Raw genomic sequence first — 12,859 nt, forward strand, 5'->3', positions numbered from 1 at the left:
CGACAAGAGTGCCACTAAAGCGGATGTTTCCGAAATTATTTCTGCAAATAAGATGCATTAAATACGCAGAATTCGAATGAAGAAATGAAGAACAGCTGACAATATCGGTAATTTGGAAGTAGACACCCACAGTGTAACGGAGCAGTTTAAGCCACCAAATCAAGGGAAGACTTTCAGTCCAGATTCAATACCAAACGGGTCCTTTCGGAGTATGCTGATGAAATAGCTCCAGTTTTAGCATACGCAACTGCTCGTTCGACGAAAGATCTGTACCTACAGACTGGAAAGGTACACAGGTCACACGAATACACAAAAAAACAAGTGGAAGTAGTTCCTGAATTGTAGAGCTATATCATTGTCATCGATCTGTAGGAAGATTTTGGAACTTGTAGTTTGTGAGACTTCCTGGCAGATGAAACCTGTGTGTTTTTAGGGACTCGAACCCGGGGTCTCCTGCTCACTTTCCTCTCTCTCTCTCTCTCTGTCTCTCTCTCTCTCTCTCTCTCTCTCTCTCTCTCTCTCTCTTCCTCCCGAAACTAACCGTTTACCACGATTTTTTAGAAAAGTTGAACGGAGCTCGAACCAATGATCCACTGATTATGGAGCTTGAACGTAAACCACTCTTGTTTTTGGCGGCAGGGAAGAACGGCCAGCCCCAGGCTGGATGGAGACAAGATAATCAGGGTTCGAATCCCGAGGCCTGGCCGCGATGCCTCCCATCCCCCCACCCCCACCACCACCACCACCACCACCACCACCACCCGCCACATGTCGTATCTCTCTAAAGGAGAAAATAATTCATTTCTAGTTGTTGGCTGCAACAATTTTTTGTTTTTTATTAATTAAAAAAGGCGAATACGACCACAAAAATGACATAAATTGTGTAACAATACACTTAAAAGGGACCATGACAAAACTACCACGAGAACTGGTTTTCTGCTGAGCCATGTAAGAACAGCTCACGACTGATGCTCATAGCTTTACTTCCGCTAATACCTTATCTTGTACCTTGCAAAATTCATAGATATAAATTCATATAGATATAAATTCATAGGTATAAAATTCCTGCATGCCCTTCGGGACCAGAGATTCTGCAGTAAAAGATACTAATAAGACATGATTTAGCCACAGCATAGCGGATTGTTTCTAGAATGAATTTTCATTCTGTAGCGAATCCTGCGGGCAAGTGATCGTGTCTTTCAACATTATAAAATACTCAAAAAACAATCTGTTAACATGTAAGCAATTATTCAGAAAATATCGTTCTTATGAAACACAACCGGTGCTTTATTTATATTTAGTAATGAGCGGTACCAACAGGGTATCTGCAATAGACTCCATACTTCTTGATTTCCGGGTGGGTTTTGATACAGTTGCTCACAAGCGGAGTCTAAGTAAACTGCATGCCTGTCAATTACCATTTCACATGTCCGAATGGATTCGTAATTTCCTGTAACAAAGCTCTCTGTTCGTAATAATTGTTGTGAAGTCATCAAGTGAAATCGAAGTGATACGTGGGGTTCCTGAAAAAAACGTTATAGTCCCTCTGCCATTCTTAACCCATTTTTTTTTTTTTTTGGTCATCAGTCTACTGATTGGTTTGATGCGGCCCGCCACGAATTCCTTTCCTGTGCTAACCTCTTCATCTCAGAGTAACACTTGCAACCTACGTCCTCAATTATTTGCTTGACGTATTCCAATCTCTGTCTTCCTCTACAGTTTTTGCCCTCTAGTACCATGGAAGTCATTCCCTCATGTCTTAGCAGATGTCCTGTCATCCTGTCCCTTCTCCTTATCAGTGTTTTCCACATATTCCTTTCCTCTCCGATTCTGCGTAGAACCTCCTCATTCCTTACCTTATCAGTCCACCTAATTTTCAACATTCGTCTATAGCACCACATCTCGAATGCTTCGATTCTCTTCTGTTCCGGTTTTCCCACAGTCCATGTTTCACTACCATACATTGCTGTACTCCAGACGTATATCCTCAGAAATTTCTTCCTCAAATTAAGGCCGGTATTTGATATTAGTAGACTTCTCTTGGCCAGAAATGCCTTTTTTGCCATAGCGAGTCTGCTTTTGATGTCCTCCTTGCTCCGTCCGTCATTGGTTATTTTACTGCCTAGGTAGCAGAATTCCTTAACTTCATTGACTTCGTGACCATCAATCCTCATGTTAAGTTTCTCGCTGTTCTCATTTCTACCACTTCTCATTACCTTCGTCTTTCTCCGATTTACTCTCAAACCATACTATGTACTCATTAGACTGTTCATTCCGTTCAGCAGATCATTTAATTCTTCTTCACTTTCACTCAGGATAGCAATGTCATCAGGGAATCGTATCATTGATATCCTTTCACCTTGTATTTTAATTCCACTTCTGAACCTTTCTTTTATTTCCATCATTGCTTACTCGATGTACAGATTGAAGAGTAGGGGCGAAAGGCTACAGCCTTGTCTTACACCCTTCTTAATACGAGCACTTCGTTCTTGATCGTCCACTCTTATTATTCCCTCTTGGTTGTTGTACATATTGTATATGACCCGTCTCTCCCTATAGCTTACCCCTACTTTTTTCAGAATCTCGAACAGCTTGCACCATTTTATATTATCGAACGCTTTTTCCAGGTCGACAAATCCTATGAAAGTGTCTTGATTTTTCGGTTGACAAGAACCGCTCGGCCACCCCGGCCGGCACCACACACAAGGATAGGCTGCAGTCAGATGAGCGGCGGGATGCATGTCGGCACACACACACACACACACACACACACACACACACACACACAAAAGTAGCAATGGTTACGTTTAAATTACGAAATTAAAATCTCACACATATGTTTCTATGAATGAAACTGTGAATGTGATCAGGACATTTAAAGGCCGATCAGGAAATTATTTCTGCTTTATTATCTTCGATCCTTTACTGTTTTATTACATTTTACGCAAAACAGTGCAGTGAGATAGAATAGAGAGCCAGAAACAAGATACGATATTCGCCGAATCTTTAAGTGAATGTTTCATAAAATGAAATGTCCCATAGTAGGCCCTAACAACGCAAACGTCTCTAGAACGAAGTTCACATCGTTCGTTCTCACACATATCACTACTGACGTTAAAAATTATGAATGAACCACGTACGGAATCCTCAAGTAGAAACTAATATAAACATGTAAAAGCACGTACTTCTCAAGCTAAAGCGAAGTACGTAATCTTTTACGTCACTGGTATGTGAGGTGATACATTGTCTGTTAAAATTAAATTTAAAAAGCCTGTATTATCGATTAAAAATACATAAAGACAGTGACGCTACTGGTGTAACTTAAAGATACACTTGGCTTGTAGAACACGACTGTTCAACCCTTAAGTGTCACAATGATATTTCCATGTCTAAAATGTCCATATTATTTGTGTTGCTCTATTGATCCGGAAAGTATCTAAATTTGAATACAATTATTATTTTTTTCATTATCAACTGTTACCCTCTATACATATCATTTTACACATCCTTTGCAAGTTATCAAGTGCCTCAGACATGCTTTTTTTATTTTCTAAGTATCAATGTTGCTACAAGTATTCAAATGTTAACGCATTTTGTCAGATTAATGAACCACTTCCTATTGAAGAGAACCGCAGAGGTTGTAGAAGGGAATTTTCAGAAGAAATAAAATAAACAACATTACTGTATTATGTTTTTTATCTTCGAGCAAAGAATCAATTATAAATCAAATTTTATGTGTGATGACTTTTTATTTTCACGCAATAAATAACTTACAAATCACTTTTGATGTTTTTACATTTTCACTCTCACACAAACAGTCACTCTCTCTCTCACTCTGTCACACCCACTCTCCCTCACTCACTCTCTCTCACTCTCTCTCTCTCACACACACTCTCTGTCACACACTCTCTCTCACTCTGTCACACTCACTCTCTCACTCTGTCACACTCACTGTCTCTCACTCACTCTCTCTCTCTCTCTCTCTCTCTCTCTCTCTCTCTCTCTCTCTCACACACACACACACACACACACACACACACACACACACACACACTTCAGATTTACATAGTTCCTGTTTCATAGAGATGTTTAACGCTTTGAAATTCACCAGAGCTACAATTTACCGAATCCTCCACACTTGCGCAACTGCATTAGCAAAAGGCTATCTTGTCACTAGGCGAATACCTAAAAGAGAAGGTGCAGCTCGCAAAGTCGAGAACTAATCCAGCTTTATGAATAAAATCACACCCGAGCAACAAATTGAGCGCAAGATATTTACAAACAAGAGTGTAACGGGCCGAGAGAAATTACAAATGGACAACCTACCGCGCAGCTCGTCAACCAGAGACAACTCTTGCCTGTTGGCCAGACGACATCTCTGAGGGCATGGGCGTATGGACGATAATTTACACAAATGCCCAAACTCCAAACACCAATTATAATTCAACAAGGCCATGGAACTAGCAGAATCCAACAGCGCGCACAATGCTTCTTGTCCTAGACGAGCGCAGACAAAAGGGAGGGCAGATCCGGGGTGGGGGGCGCTTGAATACGCGCGCATCATGGCGCACGCCTCCAACGGAAACAATACCCCCCGCCCTTTCTTCACCTGGTGTCGTCTGGCGGGCCTAGGTGCTCGTGCTAAGGGACTCACCAAGTGATCGAGGGCGCCGCACCGAAAACAACCTTTCTCAGAAAATATACTGGATGCTTGAGGAGCCCCATTAATTATCTAGGCGGGCGGAGGAGTTTCCAAGTGCTCCTCTCACCTCCGCTCCTCATCGGCAAATGACAAGCATTCAGTGGAATCACCCAATGTTTGCAATTCCCGGAAGCTAGTCGGACGGGAAGAGGAGGCCAAGCACGACTTTTCCTCGGGACGCACGCCCTCTAAACTGGTTGACACAGTATTGAGTTCCAAAACCGACATACTAAGAGCCAAGGTGGATAGACGCTCTCGCTCGACATACTGGCTCAGCTGTTCAAATAATACTTGCACTCGCTAGAAATATTTGCGTTCAAGCTTATTCTGCATCCGCAGCGAGAGCTTCCTATCAACAATGTCCCCTTAGTTGTGCTATTGAGCTCTGCCACTTCAGGACTTCAGATACAAAATCAATCAGAATACCTTTCGTCATGAGGTAAAGTAATGCTAATACCACATGCTGAGGTGCCCCCAAGGCGTCCACATAAAATTCAAATTGCACTAACACCCACAAAAAGTGGTGGATCTGGCCAAAGGTATTGAGTGAAAGCTCTGAAATACCTATGAACAGGCACATAATAGGATTGAGTAGAGGGCTACCTAAACCTTGGGCCCTAGATACCTGAACAAAGAACTGATTTGTGCGGGTAGCTGCTGGACTTCCTTCAGCTTAAAGACTCTGCTTGACTATGAAAATTCCTCGCTCTATCACTCAACTACCCGACCCTGGCACCCGGATAACTTCAGACTGGCTAAGTCTGAGCTGGGTGGGCGTGAACTGTACCATTTTGCCTGTCAGTAGGTTGACTGTTCTGCAGAAAGGATAGGTTCCGCTGCACGTCATCCAACTCCAAAGAAATATTATCGAGAGGAACACCTACTTACTCAGTGGTGCTCGCAGAAACGCAAAGGGTGTGCCCAACGCCGTGCGCAACCTAGTCTAAATTCATACAGCCCCTTGGATCCATAGCAGGCTAGCTCTGTACGAACAACAGAATAAATTAATACAATGCTCGACAGACAGTAAGGGATCCTTACGCACTAAGGATTTGATCACAAGAAACGACAAATGACTAGAAAAAGAGTAGACAATTCTAACCACCACCACCACCCCTCCCTGCCAGCAGAACGCAATCACGCTCTGCTACCAGTTGAAAACTACAATTATGGATAAAGGGATGTAAGACGAAAGGTTAGGGCACATGTACCATCACGTGTCATTTGCTGTTATTGTCCTGTTAAGATAAATACTTCTGCAGCAGGTGGGCGTTTTAGCAGTTACAATTTCAGTTAATTACAACACAGACTGAGTAAGATATCAGATCTCAATAACAGGTCAACAAAAACTGGTAGGCCTTGAGTTTCAGCTAACCCAAATTATGAAACAGCTCTTAATGTAATTGAGAGGGAACCTGCAGGCCTTCAATAATAACGGCGTCAATTAAGTAAAATTAACAAATATAAAAGCTTCTTTAATAACCGCTTAAGTTAAGTAAAATTACCAAATAGGAAACAGGCAGGCCTTCTTTAATAACAACTTCAGTTAAGTAATGCCACCAAACAGAAAACAGCGAGGCTTTCAGTGATAACAGCTTTAGTTAAGTAAGCTTATCAAACACAAAACTGGCAGGCTTTCGATGATAACAGCTTCAGTTAAGTGAAATTACCAAATCGAAAACAGGCTGGCCTTCTTTAATAACCGCTTCAGTTAAGAAAATTACCAAATAGAAGACAGGTAGACCTTCAGTGATAACTTGAGTTAAGTAAAATTACCCAATACCAACAGGCAGGAATTCAATAATAACAGGTTCAGTTAAGTAAAGTTACCAAAATAGAACACAAGCCGGCCTTCTTTAATAACAGCTACAGTTAAGTAGGAAACAGCCAAGCCTTCATGAATAACTGTTTCATCATAGTAACCAAGAGTTTGAATTGCCTCCCCACAGTGTGTGGACCCGAGGGCTTATACACAAACAGCACAAGACTACACGAAATAGAAAGACCAAGAAAGGTTACAATGAAAAAACCGGCCTTCCAAGGCCCCTTTTTATTGGGTACAGATCGGCAAAAGAAATATTAACACAGCAAGATTAATTACTTGACAGCAACAATAACTAGCCGAACGGTATACCCGCTTCAGTGCAAAATACTGCTAAAACTTCTTTATTTAAATGAGTGTGGCAGTACTTAAATTGCTGAATGACTGAGACCCACAATATCTTAGGGCAACGCAATCTGACGGCTCAATAAAAGATAACCTGACTTCAAATAATTAATTCAAAAGAATGGCCCTGACAAAAAAGAAATGCTAACAGTAACCTATACATTTCATTAAGCACTTGCCTCACAAAAATTTTCATTACGCGTACAGCTGCAATACAGCGAGCGTCAATACTGCCACCTAAATAAACGATTCTAACTACTACAGCCACTAACTACTGATAGGCATGTGGTTAGCGAAGGAAAAATTTTGTTGCAAACCAAACAATGTATTTTTTTTACCTAAATAATGTGACATCCAGGTCAGACACGAATATAAATCGTCATTGACATCTAGTACAAAGGTACATAATCATGAATAATATTCAGTCTCCAAGTCGAACATGTACAGTTCGTTAGCCTACGCTAACACTTCAGACTAAGAAAGGTTACAATGAAAAAAACGGCCTTCCAAGGCCCCTTTTTATTGGGTACAGATCGGCAAAAGAAATATTAACACAGCAAGGTTAATTACTTGACAGCAACAATAACTAGCCAAATGGTATTCCCGCTTCAGTGCAAAATACCGCTAAAACTTCTTTATTTAATTGCAATAACTCGCCAAGCTCTGTGCTAAAGACGCTTCAGCGAGTGCTCTCCTTATCAATGCTAACTTCTCACATCTAACATCCATCACTGCTGGCTGTTCACCTCCAACTGCCCAACAGTACTTCCATCACTGCTGGCGACCAACTTCCAGTTCCCCAACAGTATTGGCGATTAACTTCCAACAATGAGTCCGACCAGCCACAGAGTCTGTTACAAAGTGCAGTCAGAGATCCAATGCCAAGCGCTACACAGCGCTGCCAACACATAAGCAGCCCATTTACGAGGTGTGGCTAGAAAAAAACCGGACTAGTACTGGTGAAACAATAAAACGAATGCAATAAGGCTGAAAGTCGCGTGGCCTGTCACGTGACTCTCGCTCTGCCTACTGCTCGAGTTTCATCTGCCTCCTGCACTCAGTCTGCCCGTGGCGTCTGTTTTAAGTAGTTGACGTTTTGTCTGTGCGTCGAAAAATGTTGAGTGTACAGAAAGAACAGCGTGTTAACATCAAATTTTGTTTCAAACTAGGGAAATCTGCAAGAGAAACGTTTGTAATGTTACAACATGTGTACGGCGATGATTGTTTATCGCGAACACAAGTGTTTGAGTGGTTTAAACGATTTAAAGATGGCCGCGAAGACACCAGTGATGACACTCGCACTGGCAGACCATTGTCAGCAAAAACTGATGCAAACATTGAAAAACTCGGTAAACTTGTTCGACAAGATCGCCGTTTAACAATCAGAGCAGTGTCTGAGTTAACAGGAGTTGACAAGGAAAGTGTTAGGCAGATTCTTCATGAAAGTTTCAACATGAACAAAGTGTGTTCAAAAATGGTTCCAAAGTGTCTCACAATTGAACAGAAGGAACGCCGAAGAATGATTTGTTCTGACATCCTGGAAAACATTGAAAGTGATCCCACCTTCTTACAAAATGTTATTACTTGCGATGAATCGTGGTTTTTTACTTACGATCCCGAAACTAAACGCCAATCGATGCATTGGAAAATTCCTGGTTCTCCACGACAAAAAAAAGCACGAATGTCAAAATCGAAATTCAAAGCAATGATGATTGTTTTTTTTTTGACATCAAAGGGATTCTGCACATTGATTGGGTACCAGAGGGACAAACAGTGAATCAGCATTACTACATTAGCGTCCTGGCTAGCCTACGTGAGCGAGTACGGAGAAAACGGAACGATTTGTGGAGAAAAAAGTCATGGATCCTTCACCAAGACAATGCCCCAGCTCACAGTGCGTTGTCAGTGAAGACGTTTTTGGCAAAACACAACATTCCCATCTTAGATCATCCACCCTACTCACCTGATTTGGCCCCCTGTGACTTTTTTCTTTCCCCTAAAGTCAAGTCAGCTTTGAAAGGAACTAGATTTGAGACTGTTGAAGCAGTAAAAGAAAAAGCGACGGAAGTAATGTATGGACTTACCGAAAATGATCTGCAGCATTGCTATGAACAGTGGAAAATTCGTATGGAGCGGCGTAGAGACCGAGGAGGAGAGTACATTGAAGGAGATAACATGAAATTGTAAATAATTGTAAATAAATGTTTTTTTCCAGCATCAGTCCGGTTTTTTTTTGTAGCCGCACCTCGTACACCGCCTCTACAACGACGGCGAAACGCCTGAAAGAAAGCTAGGCTGACAAACCCAGCTACATAGTCCCGGCAGTTGCAAATTTTGGGAATCAGGCACTTGAAGTCAGCTACGGATTCAAATCGGACCACAAATATGGCCAGCAACCTCTCGCCAGGCTCTGTGCCAAAGACGCTTGAGCAAGCGCTCGCCTTATTTGCCGGGCGGACCTCTCACACAGTCGTCCTCGCTCTGTTACCACTCCCCAACTCTCCGGGCCACAACTCGCACCGTCCTCATCAACAACCTCGAGCAAAGGTCTTAGTGGACTCAAACCAGAAGGATACATCATGACAGATCGAGCCATTGGCTCCAGGAATTCGAAAGCGACGTCAGCCACCCCGCCACGGCTCACTTAATTTGCTTGCATATTCCAAATATTTAGACATACAGGGTGTTTCAAAAATGACCGGTATATTTGAAACGGCAATAAAAACTAAACGAGCAGCGATAGAAATACACCGTTTGTTGCAATATGCTTGGGACAACAGTACATTTTCAGGCAGACAAACTTTTGAAATTACAGTAGTTACAATTTTCAACAACAGATGGCGCTGCGGTCTGGGAAACTCTATAGTACGATATTTTCCACATATCCACCATGCGTAGCAATAATATGGCGTAGTCTCTGAATGAAATTACCCGAAACCTTTGACAACGTGTCTGGCGGAATGGATTCACATGCAGATGAGATGTAGTGCTTCAGCTGTTCAATTGTTTCTGGATTCTGGCGGTACACCTGGTCTTTCAAGTGTCCCCACAGAAAGAAGTCACAGGGGTTCATGTCTGGCGAATAGGGAGGCCAATCCACGCCGCCTCCTGTATGTTTCGGATAGCCCAAAGCAATCACACGATCATCGAAATATTCATTCAGGAAATTAAAGACGTCGGCCGTGCGATGTGGCCGGGCACCATCTTGCATAAACCACGAGGCGTTCGCAGTGTCGTCTAAGGCAGTTTGTACCGCCACAAATTCACGAAGAATGTCCAGATAGCGTGATGCAGTAATCGTTTCGGATCTGAAAAATGGGCCAATGATTCCTTTGGAAGAAATGGCGGCCCAGACCAGTTCTTTTTGAGGATGCAGGGACGATGGGACTGCAACATGGGGCTTTTCGGTTCCCCATATGCGCCAGTTCTGTTTATTGACGAAGCCGTCCAGGTAAAAATAAGCTTCGTCAGTAAACCAAATGCTGCCCACATGCATATCGCCGTCATCAATCCTGTGCACTATATCGTTAGCGAATGTCTCTCGTGCAGCAATGGTAGCGGCGCTGAGGGGTTGCCGCGTTTGAATTTTGTATGGATAGAGGTATAAACTCTGGCGCATGAGACGATACGTGGACGTTGGCGTCATTTGGACCGCAGCTGCAACACGGCGAACGGAAACCCGAGGCCACTGTTGGATCACCTGCTGCACTAGCTGCGCGTTGCCCTCTGTGGTTGCCGTACGCGGTCGCCCTACCTTTCCAGCATGTTCATCCGTCACGTTCCCAGTCTGTTGAAATTTTTCAAACAGATCCTTTATTGTATCGCTTTTCGGTCCTTTGGTTACATTAAACCTCCGTTGAAAACTTCGTCTTGTTGCAACAACACTGTGTTCTAGGCGGTGGAATTCCAACACCAGAAAAATCCTCTGTTCTAAGGAATAAACCATGTTGTCTACAGCACACTTGCACGTTGTGAACAGCACACGCTTACAGCAGAAAGACGACGTACAGAATGGCGCACCCACAGACTGCGTTGTCTTCTATATCTTTCACATCACTTGCAGCGCCATCTGTTGTTGAAAATTGTAACTACTGTAATTTCGAAAGTTTGTCTGCCTGAAAATGTACTGTTGTCCCAAGCATATTGCAAGAAACGGTGTATTTCTATCGCTGCTCGTTTAGTTTTTATTGCCGTTTCAAATATACCGGTCATTTTTGAAACACCCTGTATGTTTTGCACGCATATCAACAGGATACAAACTGGTTCGAACATACCACTTGAAACAGGCACAATCTTTTGAGTCAAAATTTATTACTGCTTTTTTTTTGCATAAAGCCCTTTTTGCATAAAACTCTTTATTTTCACTTACATTAACGCGCAGTTGAAATATTTCCTTCGAAGCCCAACCAGAATGTATCTCGTTAAAAGCCTGAAGTTCCTTTAACAGTTCGTCACTAGCATTGATTCAGTATCGTTCTTGAGTATCATTCATCACTAACTTCAGACAGCAATGAACTTACATTCATTGTATTTACTTACATTTCTTTCACTACTGTGAAAATTTGGTTCGAAGACGTTGGTTAACTTTGGTCACTCTGTTCTCAACGACGCCAACGGCCTTGCCGCAGGGGTAACACCGGTTCTCTTCAGATCACCGAAGTTAAGCGCTGTCGGGCTGGGCTAGCACCTGGGTGGGTGCCCATCCGGTCGGCCGAGCGCTGTTGGCAAGCGGGCTGCAGTCAGCCCTTGTGAGGCAAACTGAGGAGCTACTTGATTGAGAAGTAGCGCCTCCGGTCTCGTAAACTATAATGTCACACTAATGTACGTCGTTAAACGAATTCACTGCCACAATAATTTTCTTTTAGTGAGTGCAGATCAACTTCCTTAATGTGACAATGTCACGTAAATCGTTAGTGCTATTCTGTTTAGCTATAACATACTAACAGCTAAGTAATTTTAACAGGCCTATAACAAGAAAACTTTGGTTAGTATATATGAATCGGTCTCAAAGCTGATACTGTACATGCCGTTCAGCTTGCCACGATATATTATGAGGACTTTTGCAGAGTTCAGACACTCGACACTCATAGACAACATTCCTAGTCCTACCTTCGTCGTCCTGCTTCTTGCAGTCACAGTCAGGAATTTTTCTCCTCGTCTAGGCATGATGTAGTGCTCCCTCACCCTTCTAGCTGCTTCAGATTATGGAAGATTGAATAAGAAGCATTCCTCTCGTATTGAGCTCAGCACGTATTCGCTAGATGAAAGATGTAAGACCGTTAGTAGCAGTGGTAAGTAAAACCTCTCAGACTCACATTCTGAAGAATTCTTTGTACATTCATGTCCGAAAAAAGTGTTGAACAATGACTATGATGTAATGCAGCAACATTGTCAATATTCCACTTTCATTATCTGTCTTCCTGCTTATTCGGCAAGTCCTGACTTGTTGCAACAAGCAAAGCACTTAGTCAGCAAACGGAAACGCTTTCTCTGCAAGTCGAGACTTGTCGACATCTGCATATGCACATTCAAGGAATTTCCACGCAACTCATACTTTGCTGAAACAACATAAATCCAAGTGTGGAAGTCGTTTTCTGGGAAGGTAGGATGCTTAACCAGCAAATCAAAACATAGTTTCTCAGAAACTTGAGGCTTGTTGATGTCTGCACACGTGCATTCAAGGAATCGCCATGCATGGCATATTTTACATATTTTACCTATATTTACTTTACTTATGGATATGTTTCAGTATTTCCTAAAATGGTTTATAGAGATAACAAGCAGTTTTATAAAATCATCAGCTGGCTTACTAGCAATTTTTAAACAATGTAAATTATTTCATTCCGCATTTCAAGCATCAGTCATTCGCATTCGTATTATTAACCTACATCCATGACATAAGCAGTACGAATCTGCACAACTGTCTATTATGACAGGCCACAAATAAAATAATTTAGATGCTCTGGCTTCATCAAAACATTATACCTAAC

At 42.3% G+C, this 12,859-nt stretch overlaps 1 pseudogene; it reads left to right on the forward strand.

Moving 5' to 3' along the window:
* The first annotated feature begins 11,478 nt into the window (after positions 1-11,478).
* LOC124614261 lies at positions 11,479-11,596 on the forward strand (annotated as a pseudogene).
* The last annotated feature ends 1,263 nt before the right edge of the window (positions 11,597-12,859 follow it).

This window comes from Schistocerca americana, chromosome 4, assembly GCF_021461395.2.
Source record: "Schistocerca americana isolate TAMUIC-IGC-003095 chromosome 4, iqSchAmer2.1, whole genome shotgun sequence".
NCBI classification, from domain to species: domain Eukaryota; kingdom Metazoa; phylum Arthropoda; class Insecta; order Orthoptera; family Acrididae; genus Schistocerca; species Schistocerca americana.